The 6,918-nt window shown below is 46.0% G+C and overlaps 1 protein-coding gene and 1 long non-coding RNA gene across 7 annotated transcripts in view; one reads left to right on the forward strand and one right to left on the reverse strand.

Moving 5' to 3' along the window:
- FOXN3 (forkhead box N3) overlaps positions 1-6,918 on the forward strand; it is a 459,903-nt gene that overhangs the window by 219,925 nt on the left and 233,060 nt on the right. The gene's annotated exons all lie outside the window — the stretch shown is intronic.
- LOC131381478 (uncharacterized) lies at positions 24-6,781 on the reverse strand. 2 transcript variants are annotated; one of them, XR_009210246.1, is made up of 4 exons: positions 6,444-6,781; positions 4,251-4,397; positions 3,470-3,694; positions 24-905 (listed from the first exon to the last, which is right to left on the reverse strand). It is a non-coding gene; the product is annotated as an uncharacterized LOC131381478 (long non-coding RNA). The 2 variants fall into 2 exon arrangements; XR_009210245.1 differs by lacking the exon at positions 4,251-4,397.

Raw genomic sequence — 6,918 nt, forward strand, 5'->3', positions numbered from 1 at the left:
CCATCTGGTCCCTGGATGGAAAGAGGAATTTTTCTTGTATATGTGTCTCCATAGCAACGAGTTTGCAGTTGATATGGAAAGTAAGCAGTTGCCTTAGCAACGGAGTTACTGATGTGGCGGCTTCCTTGCTTTCAGGGAATGGATAAGCTGACCAAACTAGTTTAGATGCATCCTGTAGGGCGCTGTAATGTAGAGCCGCACACACGGCCCCTGCCAGTGTAAAATTGGTCTAGCTTTAAAAGAGATCACAGCCCCTCCCCCTTCCAGAAGTAAGGGCTTACAGCTGTAATAAATCAGACGAAAGTAGTCGCTGTCAGTTGAAATAGATTATAAGAGGGATCTCCTGGCAGAATTTACTTAGTTTAGCTCAAAGGAGAATGTTATAGTCAAGGGTACACTTGGTTGCAAGGACAAGAGAGTCACCCGAGTTGGCTTAAGTAAAAGGGTACTTGTCCCAAAAACATAACAGCCAGTCCCATGGAGTGGGAGCAGTGTCAGAGAGCAACAAAGCATATCTCAGGTCCACGGCCATTGGAACTGCCTCCTCTGTTCCTCTGCGGCCACGTGGACGCTCATCTCTGCCTTTCTCTGAGGATCTGTTCCAGCCTCCTCCTTGCAGCCCAGCTCCCTCTGTGTGATCTTGATTCCTGCCTTCTCACACCGTTGGCTTGCCCTGCTGGGATGTTGGTGCCAGTCCCTGTGATGTGATGGTTCCAGTGCCCAGTGGCATCAGCACCATCATCTCTGTGCCTTGTCTTTGTCACCATTTTAGATACTAGGACTTGTCCTTTTCCTGGGCCAAGCGTTCAGCCCTGGTCAGAACAGGGGCAGGTCCCCAGATCAAGATAGCTGCTCGGAAAATCCCTTCATCTGGGGTTAGGCTGGGGCTTGAGTCTGAAACATATCTGCAACAACAACAACAACAAAAATTCAGGAAGGCCTTTGATCATTTGAAGACCATTTTATTGATTGATTGATTGATTTGAGATGAAGTTTTGCTCTTGTTGCCCAGGCTGGAGTACAATGGCACGATCTTGGCTCACCACAACCTCTGCCTCCCAGGTTCAAATGATTCTCCTGCCTTAGCCTCCCGAGTAGCTGGGATTACAGGCATATGCCACCATACCCGGCTAATTTTGTATTTTTAGTAGAGACAGGGTTTCTCCATGTTGGTCAGGCTGGTCTTGAACTCCAGACCTCAGGTGATCTGACCACTTCAGCCTTCCAAAGTGCTGGGATTACAGGTGTTAGGCTGCCGTGCCCAGCCCAGTACTAATGAAAAGAAAAGTAATATGGAACTTTGGAATATTTTGTGCTTTCTTTTTCCCTCCGTCCCCTCAGAATACCTCTTCTAGGTGATGAGGATTAACATGCCAGAGAACACTGGGACTATCTTGAACCTCTGTTTTCTTGTCATCTCCATGGTGCCTTCATCTTTCTTTCATTCCAGTTTATAAATTGGGGGCTTGCAGTTCCCAAACTAGCAAAGCTTTCCTTTGGTGACTACTTCTCCCTGTCGGCGGCCCTCAAAATGCCCATAATCACAGAGTTGAGCGATTACCAGAAATTATAAACTCTAGCCCCCAATCCAGACAGAAATAAATGTCAGCTGTCCAATACAAGTTGTCCTAATAGTCAAGATCAGGAGGTTTGGTAATAGTTCTTGCTGACTGTTATGCACTAGCCCGCATCATTGCACTGTTATTTTCAAAATGGGGGAAAATGTGATTACTCTATCCTGGGGACTGGGGATGGCAAAACTCTGGTGGAGGATACTCAACAAAATAAAAAGAGACCAGGAAGGCTACAGAGTGGCTTCTGCCAGTTGCCAGGGGATTGGGCAATGGCCAGAATTTTGTGGTTGGGGAAGCCAAAGGAGAAAGGGACTCCTAAGGTTTAGCAGTGCCACTGGAAGAATCCTGAAGACAGAATTTTATTAGCTGGTTCCTTCAGAATAGTCAGACTGGGGCTGGCGACAGGGAGAGAGGAGGTCCCTTGAGTCATCAGACGTGACTTGGCCAGAGGTAGGGACACATAAGCGGGAAGACTGAGTGTGAAAGTGGGAAGTGACGTTTCCATAGGACCTGTTGGGTGCTGTTTGGAGTCGTGTGAGGCATTTGTATCCATGGTCTTACATCTTTTTAACAACTGTAAAGCAGGTATTATATGCTTTTTATAGATGGGGAAGCTGAGGCTCAGAGAGGTTCAGTGGCTTTCTGAGTTGACACAGCCAGATATTTTTAGCCAAGGTCTGACACTTCCTTGCTCCTCCTTTACTCTAATTGGCTAAAACAAAGGGTCGCAGTGGGATAGAGAGGGAAGTAAGTTTGGGAAGGTAGGCTGAGCTAGACCTGGGGGTTTTGAGTGCCAGGGAGCCCAGACTTTCCCCCTAAGGTGGTAGGGGGCCCTCAGACGTTTCTGAGCCTAGCCACAGCACAGACAAAGGAGTCAAGTGCTTCCTTCTGATGCCCTAGAGGTTCTTGCAGAGCCCTGGTCTCCACAGCAGGGATTTTTTTTTTTTTAAACTTTTATTTTAGGCTTGGGGATACATGTGCAGGTTTGTTATATAGATAAACTCATATCACTGGGGTTTGTTGTACAGATTATTTAACCACCTAGGTACTAGGCCTAGTAACCAATAGTTTTTTCCTGATCTTCTCCCTCCTCCCACCCTCCACCCTCCACCCTCCACCCTCCAATAGGCCCCAGTGTGTATTGCTTCCCTCTATGTGTCCATGTGTTCTCATCATTTAGCTCCCGCTTATAAGTGAGAACATGTGGTATTTGGTTTTCTGTTCCTGTGTTAGTTTACTAAGGATAATAGCCTCCAGCTCCATCCATGTTCCCGTAAAAGACGTGATCTCATTTATTTTTATGGCTGCATAGTATTCCATGGTGTATATGTACCACATCTTTATGCAGTCTGTCATTAATGGGCATTTAGGTTGATTTCATGACTTTGCTGTTGTGCATAGTCACAGCAGAGATTCTTGCTGCCCAGAAATTTATGGAGAAAAAGGCCACAGCAGTCGCTGATTTTCCATAGCTTTGGAACTGACTTGGACCAGATTTCTGCACTAACAAATAAGGGGGAAAAAAAAGTCTACTGCAGCATATTTCTCATTTTAAGTTTTTTTTTTTTTTTTTTTTGAGATAGAGTTTCACTCCTGTTGCCCAGGCTGGAGTGCAGTGGCGCAATCTCAGCTCACTGCAACCTCCGCCTTCCGGTTTCAAGCGATTCTCCTGCCTCAGCCTCCCAAGTAGCGGGGATTACAGGCATCCGCCACCACACCCATCTAATTTTTGTATTTTTAGTAGAGACGGGGTTTCACCATGTTGGCCAGGCTGGTGTCGAACTCCTGACCTCGTGATCCACCCGCCTCGCCCTCCCAAAGTGCTGGGATTACAGGTATGAGCCACCGTGCCCAGCCAGCAGTGGCTTCTTGATGCTCCAGTCCAGCATCTGTACCTGGATTTGACTGATGTGGTCCCCATCATACTCTTATAGAGTCCTTTCAGCTGGGATCCTGGAAGATGATCTTGGTTTATAGATGAAGAATCTGGGGTCCAGTGAAAGTGACTTGGTAAAACCCACAGATCTGTGCCAAAAGCCTTGGTCAGCTGCCCCTTGGCCTGATGCTCTTTTCTCTGCATCAGTTCATTGCTTCACCTCTTCTTCAAGGACTCTGATTAACTGGAAGTGGACATAAACTCGTGTTATTTATGTGAGATTTGTTTTCCTTCCTACGACTTAGTTTGGGTCACTGAATATACTCAGTTTTTATAAGTGCTTTGTCGTTTCTGTGTGTAACTTCTGAAAATGTGCTTAAGTCTTTGAGAGTATGCTTTAACCTATAAATTTTTGTTTCATTGATTACTCAGAATGTCCTTGAATTTTAGCCTTTGAATGAGTCTCTGGACACTATTTTGCATTACCTGCCTATTAGTATTTAGCCATTGACGAAATCCACACAGATCTTTCCTGGTGAGCAAAGGACCTGATCTGCTTCTTGGTGCTGATGTTATGTGGAGAGTTTGCATATTTCCCAGAAGCAGTGACAAGTGTGACTGGAAGACTCTTAGAAAATTTTTTACTTAACTGTCTGTCTTGATAAACTCTGTGTTCATTATCTTTGGTTCTTTGACTTACTTTGAAACTTCCCCCCGCCCCAGCCTTGAGATCAGCTTATATTGGGCAGGCATTTTTTCCCAGAAATAATAATATTAATAAATAGTAATAAGGTAATTACACTACTCCTGTATGGTATCCTAAACCTTCTCATAACTTGTTCATCCATTCAGCTAATGTTGATTCCATGCTTGTAAACAGGCTTATGCTAGGCACCAGGGAAGCCGGATGATGAAGGTATAGTCCCTGTCCTCCAGGAATTTCCAGTCTAGTGGGAGAGACAGACACATGAAGAAATAGTCATTGTACACCTTGGTGTATGTCAGGCATATGAGAGGCTGTGCTGGGCAGGAGAGGGTGTGAGTGCTGCTTCATTTTACACAAATCGGTGAGAGAGAAAGCTTGGATGCTGTACCGAGCATTGAACTAGGTGTTAGGAGATCTGGGTTTTATTGGTAATTTGGTTGCTAACCAGCTGTGTACCTCTCTAAACCTTAGATTCCTCCATTCAATTCAGTAAACCTTCTCTTGTGGGCCCACTGTGTTCATTCAGTGTGTTTAATTAGTCATTCATCTGTAAGCCGAATTGTCCTGGACACGTGTTCCTAAACTACTTGCCACAGGGGACTCTTTTATTCTCCTCCTTATTCTGTGCTTTTGTTAGACACATGAGCATCAGTCACAGGCTCTGACCAGCATCAGATAACCAGTGTCCATAGGGTGTGTTGAGAATATTTCTGCCCAAAGCAAAGGAGCTAGATGTGGCAGCTTACATAACGATGTTGCACATGAACGCGTGATTTCCAAAAGGCTTTGGGGAAGTGTCAGAATAAAATCCTGTCCTTATAATTCTAACTCTGCAGAAGAGCCTTTCCGTAGGAGAACAACCCGAATGGATTGTGTGTGATTTTCAAAGCCCTTTCCTATGCTATTATTAAAATTCTAGGAGATCACTTAGTTGGGGAGTCACCACCTATGCTTCCAGTGATCTGTCTCCCTGGGGCCCACTAGGTTCCTCGTCCTTTCCTGTGTCTCACAGCAGTTGGAATCTAGCTCTTCTGACCATTTCCCCAATGCTAATGGGACCCTGGGATTAGAGAATAGTAACTTCAGGTATCCTATTCCTGGAATCCCAGGTGTGTTCATGGCTGTGAGGGCGCTCAGCGCACGCGTGTATCTGGCCAGATGCCTTAGGCCAGGCATGTCCACGGTGAGCATTGTTGTTTTTCTTTCTCTCTGTACACTTCTCTTGATGATGTCATTTTCTTTATCAAAAAGCTTTACTAAACTCCTGCTGTGGTTTGAATGTGTCCCCCAAACTTCATGTATTGGAAAGTTGAGGCTGGGCGCGGTAGCTCACACCTGTAATCACAGCACTTTGGGAGGTTGAGGCGGGCTGATCACCTGAGGTCAGGAGTTTGAGACCAGCCTGACCAACATGACGAAACCCCATCTCTACTAAAAATACAAAAAATTAGCTGGGCGTGGTGGTGGGCACCTGTAATTGCAGCTACCAGGGAGGCTGAGGCAGGAGAATTGCTTGAACTCGGGAGGCAGAGGTTTCAATGAGTTGCACCCCAGCCTGGGCGACAAGAGCAAAACTCCATCTCAAAAAAAAAAAAAAAAAGAAAAAGAAAAGAAAGAACGTTGATCCCCATTGTGGTGGTGTTGGGAGTTAGGGTCTAATAGAAGGTGTTTGGGTCATGGGGGCACCACCTTCATGGATTGATAAATACCATGATTGTGGGAGTGGGTGCCTTATAAAAGGATGAGTTTGGCCCCCTTTCTCTCCCACTCCCTTCTTTGCCCTTCCGCTTCCCACCATGGGATACTGGAGCAAGAAGGCCCTCACCAGATGCCAGCCCTTCCATCTTGGACTTCCAGCTTCCAGACTGTGAGGAAACAAATCTGTGTCTTTATAAATTATCTACAACTCCCAATGAAGTCAGGGGGCTATGAAACGTACCTGTGATCTTCCCTTGTCCCGAGCCAGTTTCCTGCTCTAGACAAGTTGTACCTCTGGGCTCTTTCTCCTCTACTTTTGCCCCTCTGTAACTGTCACTGTGTCATTTCTGCCTCACTCTGGACAAGCCTGCCATCTCTGCAGGTTGATTTATTGCCAGATGGTTATTTTGTTAGCAGTGGTTGAGTCTTATGAAATGTAATCCCAAATGATCTTTTTTCCCTCTGTGTGAAATGTGTGGCGTGCACAGTTTGTGCCATTTGTATACCCTGGTGCTGAGGTGTGGTGGTTTATGGGGGAGCTCCGTTTCTGGCCGCCATGTGGCCGTGGGAGATTGACAACAACGCTCACCCTCAGCACTTCAGAGACAGCCATGAATGTTTTCAGATAATCTGTTCGGAAATGGCGGCTTATTCCCACAGTCCTGTGGCTGGATGTCTTGTGGCGCTCTGTGCATTTCCTGTGTAAGCAGGTGTTCAGGGTTGAGTTGTATCCCTCAGAAAGATAATGTTGAAGTTCTCATCTCTGGTACCATGAATGTGACCTTATTTGGAAAAGATGTAATCAAGTTAAAATGAGGTCACACTGGATCAGGGTGGTTTGTAATCCAATGTAACTGGCATTCTTTTAAAAAGAAGAGAGGAGGCCAGGTGGGGTGGCTCATGCCTGTAATCCCAGCATTTTGAGAGGCCGAGGCGGGTGGATTGCCTGAGGTCAGGAGTTTGAGACCAGCCTGGCCAACATGGTGAAACCCCATCTGTACTAAAAATACAAAAATTAAGCCGGATGCGGTGGCTCATGCCTGTAACCCCAGCACTTTGGGAAG

Source organism: Hylobates moloch, unplaced genomic scaffold (assembly GCF_009828535.3).
Source record: "Hylobates moloch isolate HMO894 unplaced genomic scaffold, HMol_V3 SCAFFOLD_16, whole genome shotgun sequence".
Lineage (NCBI taxonomy): Eukaryota > Metazoa > Chordata > Mammalia > Primates > Hylobatidae > Hylobates > Hylobates moloch.